The sequence below is a fragment of the Filicampus tigris genome, chromosome 13, assembly GCF_054856515.1.
Source record: "Filicampus tigris isolate MCC_2025a chromosome 13, RoL_Ftig_1.0, whole genome shotgun sequence".
Taxonomy (NCBI): Eukaryota; Metazoa; Chordata; class Actinopteri; order Syngnathiformes; family Syngnathidae; genus Filicampus; species Filicampus tigris.
Genome location: NC_141229.1, coordinates 22,148,415 through 22,169,658, shown reverse-complemented (window position 1 = coordinate 22,169,658; position 21,244 = coordinate 22,148,415). Strand labels below are relative to the sequence as shown.

Sequence of the window (21,244 nt, the reverse complement as noted above, 5' to 3'; positions counted from 1 at the left end):
TACATACAATAACAGTGACAATTATTGCTAACTATATTAAAACTAGTTTTATAATGAAAAAAATACAGTAACTTTTAAAAGTCTTGATGAAATTGTGTACACTATTTAGGTATTGAAATCTTCAACAGCATATTGTAACGAATTGGGTTATCTGAGTTGTGGTCGGATTTGTGTGTTGCTGAGTTGTGATGTTTCCGAGGTTCATGAATGCATCGTACGGCAGGTGAGAGAAGCAGCGGAGAACGAAGAAGAGCGCGAGCAGTTGTACTTGGATGAATAAAAACGTGATTAACTATGTCTGGCGGCGTGTGCTTGGAATATAATAAATCTCGCTATTCAAATTTGATGTTTTTGGCTAAAATTTCAGCCCTTGTACGTTTTTCAACAGGCTCGCGCAGGCAGAATAAGGTAGCCCATGAACTCGTATAAACTGTGTGTGTGTGCGTGCATGCGTGTGTGTGTATGTGACAAAACATCCATCCATCCATTATTTACGCCGCTTATCCTCACAAGGGTCACGGAGTGTTGGAGCCTATCCCAGCTGTCTTCCGGCAGTAGGCGGTGGCACGGGGAGAACATGCAAACTCCACACAGGAAGGCCAGAGCTGGGATCGAACCCACGACCTCTGAACCTGTGAGGCGGACGTGCTAACCAGTCACTACCGTGCCGCCGTGACAAAACATGCAAAACAAAAATGTTTCCCAAAGAATCACTCAGTGATGTCACTAAGCTTTAACAGTAGTTGGCTCTCAAGGTTCTCACAGGCTGCAGATGCAGACATTTTCGATCCGTTTAATCCGAAAACCACTCTTTCCCGCATCTGAAGTTGAATATGATCACGTGACGAGACTGCCATACAGCTACGTTTGATTGGTGAAACTGGCGCAGGTCTCTGACAAAATAAATGTGCCTTTCTCAGATAGACAGAGAGAAAATAAATGTGCCTTTCTCAGAGAGAGAGAGAGAGAGAGAGGCCCACGTACACGAAGGGGATTTAAGTAACGGGTTCAATGTAGCCAAATGTAGCGGAGTAAGAGTACAGTTTTTTCTTCACAGATCTACTCAAGTAAAAGAAAAAAAGTAGAGTGATTCAAAACTACTCCTAGAAGTACAATATTTCCCAAAACGTATTCAAGTAAATGTAGCGGAGTAAATTAACTCGTTACTACCCACCTCTGGTATTAATGCACCCACGTATATCGTTACACCCCTAGTATCTCTTTTAGGACCACATATGAGAGCGACCCAGGTCGGATTTGAAAAAATTGGAATTGAGCCTTAAGTTCAGACTGTCATAAAAAAATCAGATACAGGTCGCATATTGGCAAAAAAAATCTGATCTGCATCGCATTTGCCTGCAGTGTTAACCTAGCTCTCGTGGGAGCTGTTTTCCTATTGGTGAATATGAAGAACCAATCAAATGAAGATGTAAGACATGTTACACTGTGCAGCAAGACGAACAAAATTGCTGACATGCCAGACTTTTGTCGTCGTAAAGCATCCCAGATGCCATATGACCTGGACATACCTGTCAACCCCGGGTGTACTGAATCTTACGAAAGTTGTAATTTGTACTTACAAGTCTTTAGATAATCTTACACATCACACATTATTTTCGAATGGCTGCTGTCATGTGAATGGAAATCAGCGATGTACGGCGTATATGTTTGAAAAGGTGTACGCCAAAAGTGTACAACTTAACAGGTATGCGACCAATCGTTGAGTATGTACACATTACACGGGCGAAATTAATGATATTGCTTATCCATCCAGTACTTTAATGTTGTTCTTATCAGTACTTTTTGGGGTTTAAAATACATCAATACATATTGACAAAAAAAAAAAAGAATGATTGGCTGGTAACCAGTTCAGGGCACTCGCGTAGATGACATGGGGTTGGTGGGTGACCCTCGCAGCTGCAGGTAGCATGGAGTGTGAAGTCAAACTGGGTCACTGCATTGTGTTGGGGGGGATATGACCCCCACCCCAATTTGAGTTTATCTGTGCATCTACTGAATGTGATTGGGTCAGCTGATCAGATGGCGACCGTTATTTTTCTGGGGTAAAAAAAGCAAGGTTGAGGACATGTGCAATTGCAAAGATGCTTAAAAGACAGGAACCACCATAGAAGGAGATATGTGATGCAGATAAATGGAGGGGAAACAAATAAATAAATAATTGAGGATGCAGCCCAATGCACAAAGCTGACCGATCTCTTCTGTCGTGGTGGGAGCAGCCAGGCCATGGATGGCACGGGTCCGAGCAGCAGCATGGCCATAGCACGTAAACAAGCATTGTCTGCCTCATAAAATCCAAAATGGGACAGTTAAAATTTTTCATTCACCAACTTATAATCAGAAGGGTTCACTCTCTCTTGTGTGCTTGTTTGAAGCCGATACGACAAACGGCCTTGTAGGAGATAATGTTTGAAAACGGGCAACTTTTTTGACACAAATTTTATTTCAAAAAGGGGGAATTGCAAACTTCCTGTAGAATTTAGCTAGGAATTGTCGATGTATGAAATGTAGGTCTTAACTAGACATACACTCAGGCATTTTACTAAAATTTCCCAGTCCGTTCATCGCCTTCTGTGTGTAGTGGGTTACCCTTCCTCCGTCCGTTTATCCGCCTTTTTGTCCAGCTATCATTTTAAATGGGCTTCCGTTAGCATTTCACTCATCTGAGTGGGGGGTGCAGCGAGCACTTTTTTTCATATCACCCTAACTCCAGAACTGTTTGTGCTAGCAATATAATTCCAACGAATTCTGAAAGCAGAGAAGCAGAGCTTTGCACAAATACCACGTGGGGTGGGGGGGTGTTGTGCAAAAATAGACATTACACAGATGGGAAAATATGGGCATCCGACTATGCTTAGGCTAATAGCAACAACTAGCTTCAGGTCGTTAACACAAAATGTGTTAGCCCAACAACATTAGCTCCTTACTCTGCGTCCAGCCTGCGTCGATCTTCATGTCACGGGGTTGCCTCGCGGGTTTGCCTCCCAAGCAGTCGCCAAGACACCGCTTACAGCCGCCACAGAGTGAGGTATGCCCTTATCGAACAAGCGTCAATGTTCAGCGAACAAAAAGTTCCGCTGACTCCACAACCGAGTGTGGCCGCATTGGAACATACCTTTTTGGCTGTTTACGTTCCAAATTGGACGGCGTGTTGTCAGTCGAAAAACTGGGGCCATTCCTCATCCAAATAAATGTGCACGTCTCATTTCCACTTCAGTCCCTATAAATATCCTGACTGGTGTTTAATGCCTCACCCGTCCTAACCGTGATCAGCAAAGAAGCAGTGTTTTTTTTTTTTCTTAAGCAAAGCAGTGTGCGCTGGTCCCAGCCTAAATCTATGTAGCTCTGCTCACTTCCACATTTCCTCATTCCCATATAAATCAGCCACGGAGAGGTTAATCCTTTTGATATGTTGAAGTGGGCATTAGTAGAGATCGCCACATACATTTTGGTGCCAATTGATCGCCGTTTTTGGACGTTATAAGCAATGATAGTACAGTGGTACCTCTACTTACGAAATAAATTGGTTCTGGAAGAAATTTCTTAAGTAGAAAATGTTTTAATTAGGGACGTGTTTTCCATGTAAATGCCCTAATACATTCCAAGCCCCCCAATATTCAGACATAAATGTTTTATAAAGCATAAAAATGCATCAAAACATGTAACAAATACATGTTACAATTAGATTATTGGACAATAAATGAGAGTTGTGCATAATGTAAAAAAAAACAAGAATAGAGTAAAGAATAAAAATTATGGTCATTTACCTTTTAATTACTGTCCTCATCGCTTTTTGCCCTCTTTGGTTCGTGTTCTCTCTTAGAAGTGGTTTTTGCCTGGCGTTTTGTAAAGAACTGATTTAATAACGTGGCGACCGTCATATTCTTTGGCAAGATCAACCAAATGCATCCCCTGTTCATACTTTTCTATTATCTCTTGCTTCGCTTGTATGGACCAAAAAAAAAAGATTTTCTCCTTTTTTTCTTTTCCTCGTTTCTAATTCACGTCAAACAATCGGAACACCTCATGGCCCGAGGAGCGAATGACAAGGACATATCTATCTATCTACCTGTCTATCTGCACACATAGACACATACGGTAGAGGTCCCTCTTAGCCAATGGGATGCCAGGAAGATGCTAGGCTAGCCAATGGCAGACCAGCTATGAGTATGTTGCATTCAGGAAACTCCGGAGCTGCGAGTGGCAGCCCATACTGTATTTTTACCTTTCGGATCTTGAAATTTCTTTCGTAACAAGAGGCAATATTTTCCTGTTAAGGCGTTTCGTAACTTGAAAATTTAGAGACGTTCGTAAGTAGAGGTACCACTGTACAATGATTTCCAATTTAGAGTTTGGAATCGGTTACGCCCGTGACTGCGGCCGAACAAGGCTAGAACGCTAGGGGGCGCAGCCAATCTCCTCATTAACAAGGGGCATTATTCATGGAGTCACTTATTTCCTAATTTCTCCAAAATTTATTGATAAGATAGAAAATGACAACTCTTTTCATTTTCCTGATCAAAAAATATATAAAATTAACTTGTTTGTGAAAACATGGCCATCCCGGCCCCACCGTCCCTTTAAATTGAAAGATAGTGACGAGTGAAGAGTGAGGTTTACCACCTACTAAACATATTTTATTGATTGCGAGAGTAATTCTCCTCGATTTTGTAGTACAAATGTTAATTCACAAATACAGTATACCATGCTTGTAGGCACATCACATCACATGTGGCACACTTGATGGGAGTTTTAGCATGGCAGTACCTGCATCTTAAAGGTCAGGGTGCAAATATTGAAAACGTTTCTGTAGCCCTCTAGAACCCCCTTTACAATGCATAACTGTCATTAAAATGTGATTAGGTCATGGGTAGACAGCAGTTTAATCACTAAATACAATTCAGAATGTGTCATCTGCCATTTGGATCTCGCGCCCCTTCATCTTCGGCTTTTTCCGCAGATGTGATGTCACAGTAGCCGGAGGATTCAGTGACTACTAATCATGAATGGTCTAATAACGCCCCTTCTGTCGGCTCGTGTGTTTCAAAATCCTCTCATTCCAAAACATTGCTCGCCATTCAATGCGCTGTGTTTGTAGCGCATGGAAATTGTACAGTCTATGGTGTAGCGAGCGGTTTTAACTACATCTACATCACTTCCGGTGGCTAGAGCCACGATTCCTCGAGCTTCCATGAGGCTCGGAAACACTCGGAAGGAGTATGTAAAACCTATTTTCTAATCGATCTGTGTTTGACAACTTGCAGGAAGTTACTTATATGTATTATAAAACCTATTACCAATGAGAATATGAATTTTAACAGACTCTGAAAAATGTTTGTTTCCTCGAGCTTCCATGAGGCTCGGAAACACTCGGAATGAGTAAGTAAAACCTATTTTCTAATCGATCTGTGGTTGACAACTTGCAGGAAGTTACTTGTATGTATTATAAAACCTATTACCAATGAGAATATGAATTGTAACAGACTCTGAAAAATGTTTGCACCCTGACCTTTAAGCGTCCACTGGCACTGTGTCCTGCTAACTAGACAGACCTGTGATGAGTGGAACTAGATGGTCTCGGTGCTGCTTTGGTGGAAGACACCATCTCGGCCAACTCCATAGACAGATTCAGCTTCAAGTAGCATGGAGGACCCAAATGCAGAGTGTTCCTCTGCACCAGAAGGCGTTTGTCATGTTCGTTATGTTTTGTTGGATTTTCTTTAGTTTCATATTTTATTCTCTGTGTTCCTGTGTCCGTCTCGTTATGATTATTGTGCTCCTGCCACTCCCTAGTGTTAACCAATCAGCTCCCTCCTACCATTTGTGTTTTGTCCAGGTGCCCCTCGTCTCGTCAGTATCCCTGTATTTAGTTCCCAGTTTTCTTTCAGTCTTTGGTGGGTCAATGTGTGTGTGTCTAGTGGTGTCTTGTCCTGTCTTGTGTGTCATTTGTCTTAGTTTCATGTCTTATTGCCCAAGTCACGTCAAGCCATGCTGTCCAAGTCACGTCAAGCCACGCTGCCCAAGTAGGGTTGCCAACTCCCGGAAAAATAAATAAGGGACTCCTCATCGGCAGGGACGGCCGACCTGACTTCCTTCAACTAGGGATGGGTGTATCGATACCAAGTATTGATATTCCGATCCAGAGTCCTCAATTTTAAGTATCGATCCTCAAGATAAAGTAGTGACATTTGCAATTAATTCATATATATAATATATTTATTAATACATAATTTAGAAGGTGTATTGTTATCCAATCAGAATTTCCATTATGTGTTCCCAAGGGCAATGAGCTTTATGCCTTGGCAGAAATCTTTACTACTGAGCAAGACATGTCATAGTTGAGGCTCAAAATGAGCTCACCTTTTAATCACATATTTGTACACTTACTCTTCATAAAAAAGGAAAATAATGTACACATTTTTTTTTAACATTTTTTTTACTATATTTATAGTTAAAGTGTAGTACTGTATATCGACTGCCTGTACAATAAAAATTAGGCATATCTGTTTGAACTTGAATAAATTTAAGGCTGTTTGTGTATTCCATATCTATTATTCATCAATTTATTACTTTTATGTATTATTAATCTATTTAACGTACATGTCAATCAATTGCACTTGTTTATTCCACCCCAAAATTATTATATGTTGTTTGTCCATACAATGCTGACATTCATTGCACATTCCCATATTAACCTTGATCGGAGGGTTAAAAAACAAATAATTCTTTACATGCCATATCTCTGGCGTTGCCTGGTGGACAACAAATTTGTCAAGCTGCTTTGTTGACTTCCGCAATCTACTTTGGCAAGCGATATTACCTCGACCAATAAGATAGGCGGATTCTGTATCGTCATACTCGTGTATGAATGTGCTGTCAGTTCATTGGTCACAGGGCAGGGGAGGGCCTTGGACCGTTACCGTAAATTGTCATAGAAAGGGAACTGTTGTGTTGTTCATTAATTCCATCGACATTTTACAGATTATTTTTTGCTCTGACGATATTACGGGGCAAAGTGTGTCCCTTTACAACTCAATACGTGCTTACGTTCCTAAATACGGGACGATTCCGTTTTTCAAGGGACGGTTGGAAACCCGATGCCCAAGTCACGTCAAGCATTGCTTCCCAAGTCTCGCCAAGTCGTGCTACCCAAGTCTCGCCAAGCCGTGCTACCCAAGTCTCGCCAAGCCGTGCTACCCAAGTCTCATCCAGCCGTGCTACCCATGTCTCGTCAAGCCGTGCTGCCCAAGTCACGTCGAGCCGTTCTGCCCACGCCAAGCCATGCCTTGCAAATGTCTGTACTTTTCATTAAAATCATCTGAACCCTTCTCCTGTCTCGCTTTCCTGCATTTGGGCCATCCACGCTACTTCAGGCTAAATCGAAACAGCGTTCAGGGACAGCTTGTGTATGGAGTTGGCCGAGACCATCTAGTTCCACTCACCACAGGTCTGTCTACATAGCAGGACACTGTGCCAGTAGACGCTTAACCCATTAAGCCCGGGAGCGCATAACCGCGTTTCTACCACTAAGGCCGGGAGCGCTGTTGCATATTTCTACCTTTAAAACCGGGCAACACGGGGGAAGCGGATACGTCCCTTTGTTTCTTTTGACTAATTCCTAACGTTTTAGTCAAATAAATGCATCAGAATAAACACGTGGGAATGTCGTTGGCTCGCAGAATTTCAGGGATTTTTTTTCGAGCAGGCAATCAACATGGCAGACGATTATAGTGGGAATTTCGAAATGAGTGAGGGAAGTGACATAGACGACGCGCTTGACGACTTCGTACCAGGGGAACCATTAGATTGTAATTTGTGGCTAAGAAATATGTTTGTGCACACCGAGGAGGAAGAAGAAGCTTTCGAAGGCTTCGAATCGGACTGGAGGACTACAAATTACCGTTCTAATCCTCGAGGCTATTTCAATCGCACCCCAGGATTAAAGTTAAATGTACCTGAAGATGCGACACAGATGCAGGTATTTGATAAAATTTTTACCGAAGAACTCTGGGCGCACCTCGTAACTCAAACGAACATTTACAGTCACCAAACCCAAAGCACTAGGGCAAAATTGTCGAGGCAGTCTCCTGTAACTGCAGAAGAAATGAAAACCTTTATTGGACTATGTATCGGTATGGGGATCGTTGCGCTACCGGCTCGAAGACAGACTGGAGACAGAAAAAGACTGACCCGGGACAGGTACATGGAAATATGGAGGTAAGACCAGTAACAATACTAATTGAATGTGATGTGAAATAATAACAAATAATGGCAGGCTGTCTTTTATTACGTTGGGACTCATTGAGTATTCATAAATAGCGTGAATTCTATTCTTATTATAATTATTGGCTAATAAATGTGCTGTTTGTATTTATTCCCAAAGGGCATATATGAGAAATATAATAGATGTATTATATGTGTATGTGTTGTTATTTCTATCCAGTCATCATAAAGTGTAAACATTTGCTTACAGTCCAATGTAATTTACACAATAGAAAGACTATGTCATGAAATTACAGTACATGACATTCGTGTTTTATATTATTCTGTTATTGAAGGTAATTTCCTGTGTCCATAAAGGCATTTTCAGTTATCTACACCTCCAGAACAACCAGGCAACAGATGTCAACAGGGGTGACAAGCTCTGGAAGATGCGCTCGTTCCTGATTTACATTGCCCGATACCAGGCACTGTATGAGGTCAGTGGCATAGTGTCTGTGGATGAGAGTATGATCAAATTCAAAGGGCGTCTCTCCTTCAGGCAGTACACCCCCTTTGACACCAAATGGGGTCTCAAGGTGCGGGTCATGGCAGAGAGCTCAACGGGATATGTGACCAACTTCCTGGTAAGAAAAATTTACTCTACACAAAAATTAGCTGCCATATGCAAATGTTATTGTAATGCTGCTACTGTGAGTGTCCTTCGTGGATGAAAGCTATTCCTCAGACTTGTTTTTCTTGCAAATCTCCAGGTGTATTCCGATCGTGAAGGGCCACAGAAGAAGAGCCTTTCACACCGTGTGGTCATGGAATTAGCCAGACCATATTATGGTCTGTCTATTTATATGGGCAATTTTTACACTGGTGTAGAGCTGCTGGAGGTGATGAAGGCCCACGGCCTGAATGCATGCGGCACTATTCGTGGTAACCGCAAGGGTCTCCCGAAGAGCGATGTGTTGAGCAAGAGAGACTTAAGTACTTTGCTAACTGAAGTGAATCCAGTGAGGCTTGAAGTGGTTTAACCAACTCTTGGATGAAGAAGGAAGGATACATCCTCATGTAGCAAGATTCCTTTTCTGAAATTCTTTAGTCACTTGGACCATGGTATGCATTTTGGCGGCGCCATCTTCAGGAGTTAACTGGACGCCCATTTGCTTGTAGTTGAGCGCTGTTCGAATAATTTACTCTCCTATGATTTCCTCATTTTTTAATGCAAGAAAGGAAAAAAAAAATCCAGAAAAATGTATGTAATAGTTTAAAGTTATTGTCCAAGAAGCTGGCACACACACATAATCCCCTTAATTTAATATTTTTATTATTACTACTACTACTACGACTACTAAAGAAAAACAAGCTGGGAGAGAAAATTAAGGTAACTGCTTAGTCTTCCTCATTCTCTTATAGAGAGTGCATGAAATTACCGTTGTGATATTTTCAGAGGCTGAAGGTGGCATAAGTAGAGATGTCCACATACATACAGCAGTTTTCTGACATTATAAGTGACATAAGTTAAGCGTTTTAGAATGTACTATTTGTCTCTAGTTATTTCACTGATGTCACACCAAGACATGGGGGTGGTGTGTCAATTTTGCAGATGAAAAAGTGGCGTTTCAGGGACAATTCATTATTTACAGATTGATCCGAAATCGATTGATAAGATTGACAATTAATGCCAATTTCGCTAGGCAAAACCTACACAACTTGAATTTGTTCATGAAAAATGGACCGTCTTGATTCCATAGTTCATTCAATCTTATAGGTTATGGAATATATAACTGCAACATGGTCAAACTTGTACTGAGGTACCGCTGTTTGAAAACTGCTTCACATTTAACTTGAATAAAATACCACAGATGGCTTAAGACCACTGCCCTCTAAAGCAAAACAATTTTCAGCATCAGACATAAATGTTTTCTTTAGGTTATTAACAATGTAAATTGCTGCTTGGCAACATCTGTGAATGCAATCAGCTACCCTAATTGTTGGGCTTTTATTCATAGTTGAGCTTATACTGAACACAAAGTGATGCTGGAATCTCCTCACTAAACCTGTCATTACTCACCACAGTTAAAGCTGTATGAGCCGGGAATACTTTTCTTAGTCTAGTACACATCTCCCGTCATTACCCAATATCAGTTTGATACATGACAATTTGACTGCTGCTCATAATTTAGATTGTTTTCCTTGTAGAGCAAAAAGATTTGCTTCTGCTCTTGTAATGGCTGTTTAATGAAATGCAGGCAACATCAATGTCATTTTGTTTTCCTTTCATCTGGAATGCCCAGAGGCTGTCAGTTTACAAACTGAAAAAGTTCAAGATGATAAATTGTTAAATAGCGGCAATGTGCCTTGCTTTAAAGAAAAACTGAAAATCATGCAACTATTTACCTGACTTCACATGCAAAGCCACACGACTCAACCAAAATCCCATCTGTGGATTGGATCAACAGATTTGCAACATATAAAAATGACTGACTGAACAAAAGGGCTTTTTTCACACTATGATTGGGATTGTTTGACTTCTTCATAGTCAGTTAATGGCAGATCAAGTCAAATTCACCAATATTAGTCAAATTTGTCTCGCTAGACTATAACATGTACTTGTGGGCCTATGCTTCTGGAGACCCAGTATTTTGCCATTTACTGTTTGTAAAGAAACGCGTTCAACTTTGTAAGTATCAAAATTTCCAATAGTTGTGTTGTGTCTTGCAGATTTCAGTTGATCTTTTTTTATTGTTTGTGCGTGTGTGTGTGTGTTTTTGGCATCTTAAGTCATGCAGTGGCTTTTCACATACTTGATTTCCTTAGTGTAGTAACTGTTTGAAGAAAAAAACAACACGCAATTAAGGAAGCCAACATGTTCTGATAGGGTGGGATGGGGTCGTTTTCTGCCAAGCAAGATGATTGATGACTGAGTAGCTTCTTTCCCTCCATCTGTGTGAATGTGTTTGCAAGAGGACGCCATAGAGCCTGGAGCATTTCTAAGTGAGGAAATTGTTAAGAAAACAGTCATTTGGCAAGCATATTCTCACATGTGCAACCAGAAACATTAGGCTAGGTTCATTTTTCCTATTTTGAGCTTCGAAATATTGCTTTAAATGGGTAACAATTTGTGGCCTTTGCAAACATGAGGCAGCTTAATGTAACCAATCTTACTTGTCAGCCATCCACCAAAAAATACAATGGTTTAATATTTAGCAAATCCAAAGCTTTTCAGCCAAGTTACAGGGAATGTTAAGTCATTTACATCTCCATATGCATGATAAGATGCAGTATGTACTGATAATCACACATCTGACATGGTTTATATCAGCATCTGATTTTCCCAAACAAGGGATGCACCACACAACCTCAACAGCCAATAATTTCTAAAATACAATGACATTTTATTTAAATATTACATAGTAAACGCCAGCTATTCTCAAGGGATAGGGACTGGACCAGGCCACGCATACTGAAATACAGCAGGTAATTGATGTTCATAAAAATATTCATAATTGCCCATGTTGTATTAGTTTTAACTGGATATATACTATAAATTATGAATGCAAACCAAATAGTTTCAAATTTACTGTCAACATTACCTTTAAGAGATAAATGGCTTACAGATTATTTGATTTAAAAAAAAAAAAGGCAGTGGAAGTATGCCTGTATTTTGTTTCTCAACCCATAAAAATACCAGTTGTCAAGCAATAATGAGACCACTGCATATCCACTACAAGAAAAACTAAACTCCAAGTTCACTTTGACCTGTACAATATCTTTGTAGTCCAAACAAAGAGTTAGACAACAACAGTTTTCTGAAATCATTAGAACCTAAATAATACACACACTCTATTTGCTGTGGTCAACAAACTCACAAATCCCCCAAATCAAATAGTGCCAGAACTCCTCTCAACAGATAAATACAATGAATTTGCCTGCTTCTTTAGTTAAAAAGTGTAATCCATCAGGTCAAACGTCATCACAAACCATCAAAATTCCAAAATGATACAGCGCTTAAAATCACCCAGGAATAATTTGATTAGCGTGACAGAATTTGATACAGTGGATCAAAAAACTATAGCAGATTTGGTTCAGCAGCTGAAACCATCAACTAGTTGCCTTGACCCATTACCATCTGACTTTTTCAAAACTTTTGGGAATTCTGTTCTAACTGAATTGCAGTGAATAATCAACTGTTCACTTCAGTCGGTCAAGTTTGCTTAACCCCTGAAAGTAGCTGTCATCAAGCCCCTTCTAAAATAGAGAACGCTGGATGACTCCTTGTTAGTAAATTTTAGACCGATCTCAAACATTCCCTTCTAATCAAAGATTGTGGAGAAAGTGTTTTTTAATCAACTCAGCAAAATCTTGAATTCAAATGGATTTTTTGATAAATTCCAATTAGGATTCTGACGCAATCACAGATGTTATTAAAGTACTAAATGACAAGATTGAACACCGACGCAGGGAAGGTGTCGGTGCTAGCCTTTATTGGATCTCAGTGCAGCATTTGATACAATTGATCATGACATAATGTTGAACATGTTGGAAATTTGGGTAGGCTTAAATGTAACAGTCCTAAAATGGTTTAGGTCTTACTTAGAGGAAAGGAGTTACTTTGTGACTATTAGAAATTTTGAATCAGATCAGATGGCCATGACATGTGGGCTTCATCAAGGGTGAGTCTTTGGGCCCCTTCTATTCAGTCTGTATGTTATCTTTGGGTCAAATGCTTCAGAACGCCAATGTTGGCTATCACAGTTATGCAGATGACACACAGCCTACCTGATTCAAATGATCAGGATCGTTATCCAGCTTCTGCAGACCTTGCTGGTAATATTATCACTTCTCTCTTCAACGTCTTTGTAAGAGAATGGTAATTACCACTCGATTAAAAAAAAAAAAAAAAAAATAGTGCTTCACTTGCATCTTTGATTGAAACAGTAAGGACTAATAAACTCGGGCCTGTGTGAAGGTCACGTGTCTAAGCTCTCTTCTTATGTTTCTATCTGCTACACAGGCTGAGGTATTAATTATTTTGTAGGTGGCGAAAATGTCAGGTTTTCAAGGGTGACTCCAAAGACGACCGTAGGTTGTAGAGAGATGTCTCACAAGGGGCTTCAGGCTTTAATGGGTTAATATTTTTTAGTTAAGTTTGTTTGGTTAGTATGTTTGTCTCTGTGTGCTCTGCGATTGGCTGGCAACCAATTCAGGGTGTCCCCCGCCTACTGCCCAAAAACAGCTGGGATAGGCTCCAGCACGCCCCGCGACCCTTGTGAGGATAAGCGGTATCGATAATGGATGGATGGATGGATGGATGTTTAGTTAGTTTTTATCTGGACTTTTGTGTTCCTGTGTCTCCTTGTTTGTGTCTGTCTGCTTGTGTCTCCTCTTGGTCTCGTAAGTTTGCAAGGAAGCTTTCACATACGTAGACAAAAAAATGATTCTAACCTACAAAGTTATGGTGAAGCACTACTGCATTGAAGAGCTCACGGTGTCCTGTCACCGTATCAGAACGGACCTGTACTTCCTTACAAGTCCGGATCTAGTTATATTTCAGAAGAGGAAGCAAGGCATTCATTTATCAGCCTCCTCTCCTGTGCAGCCATATTCATAGGGCAGCTGCTGCCCCTTTGGGTGCCCAAAGCTGAAAACTCAGTAGGTTACCCCCAACCCACCCCACCTCGATATAACCACTTTTCATGGCCCGAGATGTGTGTGTGCGTGCGTGCGTGAGGGGCAGGGGGATTGATGGACAAGTGGATATATAAAGTACAGTTACTAGTTAACCTGTTAAAAAATATAGTAGTAATAGTACGGCATAAGATATATAGAATACTTTTGTGGACAACCAGACACTCAAAGCACTCACAATGGATACATAATTCATGCACTCACGCATTCACACACTGGTGGCGGTAAACTACTTATGTAGCCACGTCTGTGGAATAGGCTAACAGAAGCGTGGCTGCCAGTGTGTGTGCCTATGGCCCCTCCGACAACCACCAAACATTCACACCCAGCCGTACTGGAGGCAAGGTGGGTGAAGTATCTTGCCCAAGTACACAAAGACACATGACTCTGACAGAGCGGGAATCGAGCAGTGGACCTCCCGGATGACCCACTCTTACCTCTGAGTAACGTAATTCAATACAATACAATTCAATGCGGGCGGCACGGTGGTCGACTGGTTAGCACGTCCGCCTCACAGTTCAGAGGTCGTGGGTTTGATCCCGGCTCCGGCCTCCCTGTGTGGAGTTTGCATGTTCTCCCCGTGCCTGCGTGGGTTTCCTCCGGGTACTCCGGTTTCCTCCCACATTCCAAAAACATGCATGGTAAGTTAATTGGACTCTCTAAAAATTGCCCCTAGGTGTGATTGTGAGTGCGGATGTTTGTCTTTGTGTGCCCTGCGATTGGCTGGCAACCAATTCAGGGTGTCCCTCGCCTACTGCCCAAAGACAGCTGGGATAGGCTCCAGCACGCCCGCGACCCTTGCGAGGATAAGCGGTATGGATAATGAATGAATGAATGAATGAACAATTCAATGCAATAATGAGAAATTTGTATCTGTAAGAGAAGAACACTTGCAAGGAGGACCACAGTACAGCTTGTCGTCGTTGTGGTTTTGCACATAAAACATTCCAAAAGCTGATAAAATAGGGTTTTGCACCTTGTTAGTGGAGGAGGCAAGCAACCATATTACTGAGCAAAAGAAAATAAATAATTCAGTTCGATAATTTGGGGGAAAGGATTTACCAAGTACTGTCCGATCCCTAGTATGTATAAATATTGTACAAACTATATGTACTGTATTTGTATATATTCAAAGGTTTGCACCTTTTACCAAACTGGCCTCTTACTGAAAAAGCAGCTTAATGTCTTTTTTGGAGAACAACCATCCAATTCAGTCCAAAACATCTAAAGCAAGAATGTTCCCGGTTTTCAATTTGAAGGTCCAAACCATACAAAATAATTACCTTTAATGTTCTTCATCAAAATGTTGTTAATGTGGCTTCAAAACCTTCAAATTTACTCAGCTCCCCCAACTTGTGTTGTAAGTACTGCACCTACTCATCTACACTAACTTGTATTTATCACACAATTTGGTGGAGCTGTGCCAACTTATCACAGTAAAGGTTGCTGGAACTGAGTAAATGTGTTAAAAACTGTATTTAATGTGCTTCTTACGGCATTTGGTGCATGCATACACCTGTCCATAAATGTTTTCATCAAGTAATTGTCACCGAGCATAACAATGCTGTTGCTCAGCTCAAGTGTCCTGTTCAGTGATAGGGAGAGAAACTATCAATTCTAATGTTTTGTTTTGTACAAAGTAGTTAACAGGGAATTTAATGTTGAAGTGGTTGAATGCGTCATTGTTAAATGTGATTAAAATTCGTCAGTTATGTTTGCAGTCACAACCAAACTTGCTAAACTGGTGATCGACGCATTCAACGGCCAATGAAATTCTTCAAAAAAAAACATTCAAACTGTTTTAAACAAAAACACCGGGCGTAACTTGCATAACACACACTTTCAAAGCCCAGCGACATCAGGGCTGTGCGTCAGAGCGCACGTCATTACATGTCACCTTCTTTGATTTTTCTGCGTTTTTTAAAAATCTGGATGAAGGCTATGATATGATAGCGCCAAGTCTTACTTTTAATTAGAACTCATGATTTTTGAAGCATTCCACAATAGCAACCTTTTTCCCTATGTATATGAACATGGTTGCAACATGATTGCAATGGCACACTTTTGGTTCGCCTGGGCATCCCCTTAGTAAAACTTGTGTAAAATGCTCATTTTCTGTCGTATTATTGTCAAATTTGAAATAGAATTGGAGGAGCCTTTGAGCTGTAATCCTGTTGTGTTATTTTAGTCCACCACCTAATGCAAAATTTTCCAGGCAGATTTTTGGAAAAGAAAAAAAATAGGCGGACATAAAATCTGCCTTCTCTTATGTATTCAAACTTCCATAATTCAGTGCCAGTCGCACTTAGATTCTGACACTTTAGGAGAGAAATTCAAAGTGTCATCTTCAAAACGAGAACTATGCCTATACTCCAAATGGTTCAAGTACAGCTTCAGTTTTACTTTGGTTGCACCTTTTTAGGCGTTCAGGTAAAAATACCATTGGAGTGGCAAAGGGTTTCTGGCTGGGATCTTGCATCAGCCATACATACGGAGCTCAGAGCGGGGAAGAGAGCAAAGAGATAATTACGACCGAATAAATAAATAAATTATTTTGCAGACTTGGAAACATTCTACACGCTTAAAGCAACAGTACACTATTTTATATAGATGTATATCGATAGACAGTCAAATTGTCTTTATCATATTATTTTAATGACTTATATATCAAAATGTTAGATTTTAACTGTTTAAATTATTCATGCATTTTAATAGCTTTTAGGATTTAACTTTATGTTTCTTTATGTGGGTTAAGAGCTTATGAAGGAGGGCAACTACATTTTCTTGTCATGTCTCTGTAAAATAATGGTATGATTCAGCATTTCCGTGCTAAGAAAAAAAAAAAAATCCATCTTAGACCAACATGGTTTTGTTGTGTTTTCGTTGTGGTCTTGCTGGCAAGCAAAACAAAGCAGACACGATTCGAACAGCTGAATATTCGGTCACTGGGCAATCCACTCTATGAACTGCTGGAGCTGAGCTGATGTCACCAGATACCAGCAGGCCAAAACAGCATATTGGTAAGGCTGTGGTTGGCTGTGGCTCAGTTGGTAGAGTAGATTGCACAGCGACCGAAGGTTCTGGTATTTGAATCTTGGCTGCTTTTGCTGCTGGTCTTGCCGGCGACACCCGCAAGACCAGTATGAAAACAAAACACAACCATGCTGGTCTATGCTGTTTTTTTGTTTGCTGGGTTGTCACAAACCAACGGTATTAACTGTATTCACTGATAAATGAACGATATATACATGCTGCTTCCTTTGATGGTTTTGTGTTACATCGGAAAATAAAAGTATATGTTGACAGAATTTCAGGAGAATGGGGTTGAGTCAAAGTCAGTGTTACTTATAAGAATAGATCAGGAATGTGGCACTGTCGTTCTTTTGTTCAATTCATTTGTTGGTGCTGTATTGTCTACCACTGTCAATTGTCTGATGAGGGCATAATAAATTCATCCAAAATGTAGTTTTTTGTAAAAAAAAAAAAAAAAAAAAAAAAAATTCTTGTGACACCTCGGTATTCAGTGTACTGTACTGTATTGAGACTTAAATTTAGTGATTGTCAAAAGGATGAATGCCACAACTGTGTTTTCTATTTATTTGGTATTTTTGTGATCCTACCGTTGAAGGGCACTGATACTTAAGTGGGCAGAGGTGGGAAGTAATTAAGTACAAATTACTTGAGTAGTTTATTCCAGTACTTTGTAATCCACAGAGTATTTCTTTTTTTTGAAAACTTTTGACTTTTATCTGTTACATTTTAACACCAGTGTCTGTACTTTTTACTCGATACATTTTCAAAACAAGTCATTTCTTTGTGATCATCATGTAAACATGATGCATGACGATTAAAAAATAAATCCAATGTTTGTGGCTCTGAAGGTTTTTTTTTTCTCAGTATGGCAAGGCGATCAGGACTAAAACACGCATAGAATGTGACATTCTATTTCAATTGAGGCTTGAGGTTGTCTTGGCGGTCACCGCTGGTAGTGGCCCTGGCTCGGGGGACGCGACTTCAGGGAGCTGCCGGAGCACTTGCACGTCGAAGTGTGATGAGTACAAATGGACGAGTTCGAGCGACTTTTAACCGACTTTTAACTGCATTTAGCGGGATCTTTGTGGATTGTTGTCGCGTCTGACCGGCGCCGTAGGTGGCGGAGGCAACGTCAACAAAAAGTGGGGCTGCCGAGATGGGCTTCCGCGGGTAGGCCAAGGTTATTTGATCCGCCAGTCGTCTGCAGTCCGTCAATAACTCTATTTTTCGCGGCGAGGCTTCAATAGTCGCGGCAAGCGTGGGTAGGAAAATAGTGAGTTGTTGTTGCTTGGGGGACAGATTTGAGTAAGGGACCATGTTGTTCAAGCAAGCAGGCATGCTTCCAAGGCGCAGTGAGTCACTATTTCTGTTCAAATATCGTCCAGCGGGGATGGGGTGGGGGTTGGGGGTGCGAGTCAAAGTTTAGTCGTACTCGCCGATGGACGGCCGTTTAAAATTAGAGGCGGACCGGCATTATAGACGGGTACTATTTTTTTCCTTCCGGAAAAAAGGCGAATGATGGACAACAGAAGGGTACCCACGGTGCAGACGGATGATGAATAACGTACGCTCAGTTTTTTGTAAAATTCCCAGCTCTGATAATTAATAATTGTTGGAATACAAACAGCCACAGCTCGTTCAAGTGCAGCTATGGTAAGTGATATTTTTAACCATCTGTTTTCATTTTGGTCCTTAAAAATGTCTTCACATGAAAATGGCCATTCCCAGCAAGCATGCCACCGTAGAAACAACGTTGTTCTTATGCCAAGGCCGGCGTAAAAATAACATCAGGTTCAGGTGCAGACTGCAGTTTTGTATTACGTAGTTTCACTTACGTCATTTCAACGTAGATGGACAACGTCTACAAGATGTCATGGTTCTGCTTCGTTGTTGCTTTCAGCTCCTGTGGGAATGGTGGGTGTTTTGTTTAGCTTACACACCTGTTTCGAGTAATAATCACTTGATTATTTAAGGACCACCAGACTGACAATACGCTGTCGGATTATTCAGCTTGCACACGACTTTGTCCATAAGTGTTTAAATTTTCTAGACGTTCTATGTTCATGCCCGTTTTTCTCTCTGCAGTTTTTTTGTATGTTCATGTAAGTAGTGTTTTGGGTTTCTAGATATGTCCTCGGTTTATATTATACATGTTTAGGTTTTCTTGTCTTTTAGTGACAAGCAATTTCTGTTTATATCTTTCCTTACCTTTTGCAAGCGCTTTTGGTTTCATCCATTTTTTGCAGTTTTTTTAACCAGCATTCTGAATTGCACTTTATCGGTATTGCACCATTTTTTATTTTTTTTTGTATAAATAAACATTTTTTGTCAATTCTCATCTCAGTCTGCGCTTGTATCCCCTTCAGTCCGGAGTTCTCTGGATTTACCCCTGACACAAGAATTCCGTTCACAGTTGAAAACAGGTCGCTGCTAACATCCTTTTCACTCCTTATATGGACCAAATTTAAACATTTTTTACATACTAAATTTTAAATGACTAAAATGACTATGTGAAATTATCATCTACTCAACCCAGTTCATTACATTTGAGTGGATTAATTGTCCTGGATAAGTATTCAAAAGTACCACTATAATCAATGACATGCTTCAAAATTTACATTAGTGTAAAATTTGAAGTATTTCTGTTAAAAATATATTGAAATGCAAATTATTGTAGGCGTGCATACATAGAAATCAGTAACACCAAACAATACTGATCAGAGAACAAGTATTTGAATAGTAATGAACATTTATTTACAAACACTACTGTAATTAAAGCATCACAACTCCACCGCTTCTTGGAGTTTGTTTTGAAGTGGAAGTCAACCCCAAAATGTTCTTTACAAGAATATGTTCTATGCAGGCCCACCAGGCAAAACATGGCATTCTGATTAATATTGTGTTTGTGAAATATGAGTTAAGTAGTAAAATCCACCCATTTTTGTCCATCTCAGGTGGCGGCCATTTTGTCACTTGTTGTCGACTGAACATGGCAACACTGTTGCTCAGGGCTCAGGTAACGATCAATCACGTCTCACCTGTTTTCTGAAGGTGAGCCGTGATTGGTCGTTAGCTGAGCAACAGTAATGTAATTTTCAGTCGACAGAAGTGACAAAATGAAAGTGAGCCCCTGAGATGGCTAAAAACAGGTGGATTTTGCTGCTTGATTCATATTCTACAAATGCAATATTAACTCATTCAGTGCCAAGGGTATATGTCTTGACATATACATATGTCTTTGGGATTAAATGAGTTAATCAATCAATATTTATTTAACGCATTCGCTGCCAAGGAGATATCTATTTATATAATTTAAACAATATTTTTCAAACGTTAGGGTAAAAGAGAGTCTGAAAATGTCTGGCACTGAATGAGTTAAACAGAATGCCATGTTTAGACTAATGAAGGTGCATTGAACATATTGCAAAGAATTTTGGGGGTTGGAATTCCCCTTAAGTGTTCTCCGTGTCTCCGCACTGCATCCACTGTTGCCTCATTGAAATTTTGGAGCACCGCAACTGAAAACGTTGAAGAAAAAAGTTATACCGGGGTTGGTTTTATTATTATTATTATTATATCATATCCCTTTCCTTTTCAAGGTCAGCAAACAATACACCAAACAACCACAGGAGGGCGTTCTAAGGCTGCATATAAACCTGCATTACATATTGACTTTACAACGGGCAGAATAACCGTAGTGCAGAGCTGGGCATACCTGTATATCATTTCACATAAAGAAACATAAGATAAATCCTTAACGCTATTAAAATGCATGGATAATTTAAACAGATAATCTTAATATTTTGTTAAATAAGTAATTAAAATAGTATGATAAAAAGGCAATTTGACTATCAATACATCTACTTGCCGTGCCTGTGGTCTTACACACACGTACGGTGCGGAGACAACAAAGGGATAGTTACGACCGAAGACTAATAAATACTTTTGGAGACTTGGAAACATTCTACACGGTGGGCGATAAATAAAAGACTTATTTAATTGATCTACGACCGTTTTGGTGGGTTTAAAGTTATCTTACCTTGTATTGTTGTCCACATTTATTTAGAGAATTTACACTGGCTGAAGCAGGTAGTATAGACCATTGATTCCGGTCAGAGAATCAGGAGGAGACACAGAATAAACGCACCAAGGCGGAACTAAACTTTGGTTCCCCCCAGTCTTTCTCACATACCTGTTGTAAATTCCTCATTAGGTCTTTGTTCATACAGGTATTGGTTTACTGTTTAACTTGTGTGTTTTACACCAGACATGTTTTCGGGCAGCCAATGGGTCC

The 21,244-nt window shown here is 40.3% G+C and overlaps 1 long non-coding RNA gene across 1 annotated transcript in view; it reads right to left on the bottom strand.

Annotated features, from left to right (window-relative positions):
• The window catches only part of LOC147137956 (uncharacterized), a 69,175-nt gene that overhangs the window by 17,821 nt on the left and 30,110 nt on the right, over positions 1 to 21,244 (bottom strand). Inside the window, exon 3 of the long non-coding RNA XR_015089240.1 lies at positions 18,786 to 18,853. This is a non-coding gene — a long non-coding RNA (uncharacterized LOC147137956). The remainder of the gene's footprint in view (positions 1 to 18,785; positions 18,854 to 21,244) is intronic.